The following is a 2,953-nucleotide window of genomic DNA, read 5'->3' on the forward strand; positions in this document are numbered from 1 at the left end:
TTTCCAGTACGCTGTCTGAGATTTCCCAGGCTTTCCCATTCTTCCTTTGGCCCAACACTGAGATCTTTCAACGTCCTTCACAAAAAGGCCAGGGAGGAGCATAACCCCAGTGCAGTGGGAAGGCACCCCCCTGGGCCTGAAGTCCACGTCCCTGGTCTACACCAGGCACAGAAGGGATGTTAGCTTCGGTTCCTCAAGCCCCTGGGCCATGCCGTGGCATGCTCTTTCTGGTCATGACCTGAGACACCTTTCCTGACAAGACGGTCTGGTTCATTTCCTAACAAGGAAAAGTTTGCCAGCCCTTCTCTCTGCTTGCCTCCAAGGCAGACTCACCCTGGGAGTCTCCCACGCTGGATGGAGCAGCAGATCCCCACAACAGAGAAGTATTGCCAGTGCCTCTGCCCTTCAGCGGCATCACTGGCCTGCAGAAGTTGGTGCCTTGGGCAGAATTTAGATACTTAGGATAAAGTTTGGGGTTTTTTATATTAATCAAATGAAGACAGAAAAATCACTGATTGACAAAAAGCTGTGGAAACAAACCAGGCCTGACTCGCAGACAGTTCCTGGGACTCGTTTGGACTGCTAATGCCCAACGGCAGTCAGCACAGAACAGGCACTTCCAACGTCTTCCCGAGGAAACATGCCGGCACTCGGCAGGTCTTTGTTTGCTGAAGCCTCTGAACAGAATGGGAACGATAACAAATCAGCCTCATCTAAATTGAAACGACGAGCCACAAAGGCTCCCGGAAGGGCTTGAGTACGCCGGTGCCCAAGAGAAAGCCGAGCGGGGGCAAACTATCTGCGCCACGTCTCTGAGTTGGGAAAACAAGGAGGAAAGATGAAGCAGACCATTTTAATACACTGCTCGATTTCCACAGAGCATCGATCAATCACTGATTGATCCCACTGCAGAACGAAAAGTCTTCCGACCTCGGGTGAGAGGCCCGTGAAGGAAAGCCGGCCTCGGAGCGCTTGGCTGAAGTGGCCCACGCCTCTGGTCGGTGGCTAGGTCAGAGAAAGCCTGGGCCACGAAGAGCAGCCGGGTCAAGGGACTGCACAAGGATGGAGGACATCATGTGTCCTTCCTGGCTGGAATGAAGATGGCTGGTTTCCACCTTGAATATGTTAGGGTTTGGGTTTTTTTAACTCCTTGTGTAAATTCCCATAGTCTTAGACAACACGTCACATTTGATCGAGCTGCTGGGTTTGACATTCGCTTCGACATACTCGCAGAAATGTTAGGATTTCACCTCAAACCGATGTAGGAATGCCCACAAACCCCACCCTGTCATTTTTATGTGCAAGTATGGGATCGCAAAGTAAACACAAAAACTTGCAGAAGTGCTGCAAAGGTGCGCGGGGAACAGCCGACGGGTAGTAACGTAAGGCCAACTCCAGCCCTGAAGCTTTGTTGTAGCCCATACCCAGGGGTGAACTGTCTCTGTTGGATGATACTTATGAATCAAGCCAGCAGGATTTGGCCCCTAATTACAAATAATAGCCTAAAATTAAAGTTAAAACTGAATTAAATGAAAAGATCGTTATCGGTTTTTAACTTGTATACAGGCCGTTTAAAATAAATGTCCTGCGAGCATGTCTGAGCCACTATCGATTGCCGGACTTAGTCACTTAAACAGCTGAGTCAGCAGCACTCCCGCCGTTTATCTGATGGGAACAAAAATCCCAACACTGTTATTTGCAAAGTCCTTTATTGTTTTCCTTTTCAAATCCTGTAGATGCAGCAATTGTTTTGCACATTATTTTCCTTGGTAACCTTGTGCTGTCCCTTTGGCTGAAGGCTTTGAAAAGAAAACATTACCTCCTTCGTTCCTCTCGTTCCAAGTGGGTTCAGCACACGTTCTCGTGTCCAGTCTGCAATACGAGACCAGCACAGGCTCCAAATTGCACTTATTTTTCAAACAGCTCTAAACTGCAGGTGAGCCCGTCAAGTACCCATGCTCTTGACCGGTAATCCTTAACTCTTCCTTCCATTTAAATCAACTGCAGAGCTGTCGTAGACCAGTGGGTTTCAACTTTTTTCCATTTGCAGACCCCTAAAAAAATTCAAATGGAGGTGCAGAGCCCTTTCAAAATTTCAAACGGAGGTGGAGGCCTGAAGGCTTTACACGCAACAACGATGTTATTGTACTTTCGTCCTTCCTTCCTCCCCTCTTCTCCTTTGTTTTCTGCTTCCAGTTGTCTCTCATCATCGATAAGGTTGTGAGAAGCTGCACTGCCAAGCACATGGGTGTCTTGACCTCAGATTAGGACTGTGGATCAATTAACACCCATAGTAATGATGAATAATAATGCAAGATTGATTGTTTTCTAAATTAATTTCCCAACATGGAAAGGTACCGGTCTTTGCCAGGAGGGGGTTTGCACATTCAGCATGAATGCAGGAATACCAGGAGTTCACCGTAGATGGGCTGAGCTTTTACATACACAGAAGAGAATCTAATCGTGGACATTAGAAGACATATATAAGAAATCTCACTCTTACTGCAAACATCATGGATTTATGGTGTAGTTTTTGCTTTATACATACATATTCATATATACAAACACACACATATATATATACACAATACAGATATACACTGTTTTATACACACATCTGTTGGTGGGTTGAAGTCCCCCCTGTGCCTGGCTTTGGTCCCTTTGGGAGAGATGTTTTTACCCGTGCTGAGAAATACAGATGCAAAGAACTCATTTAGGAGCTCAGCTTTATCCCTCCTATCTGTTACCAGTTGCCCTGTAGCGGTCCTATGCTCCCATGCACCTTCCTTTTGCTCCCTACGCACCTAAAGAAGGACTTTTTATTGTCTTTTTGTTGCCAGCCTGAGGTCCATTGCTGCTTTGGCCTTTCTAACTGCTTCCCTGCAAGCGCGAGCCAAGCAGGTGTACTCCTCCTTGGCAGCTGCCCCCTGCTTCCACAGTCTGTAGGCCTCTC

This window comes from Gavialis gangeticus, unplaced genomic scaffold, assembly GCF_001723915.1.
Source record: "Gavialis gangeticus isolate Ggan-Ray unplaced genomic scaffold, GavGan_comp1, whole genome shotgun sequence".
Lineage (NCBI taxonomy): Eukaryota > Metazoa > Chordata > Crocodylia > Gavialidae > Gavialis > Gavialis gangeticus.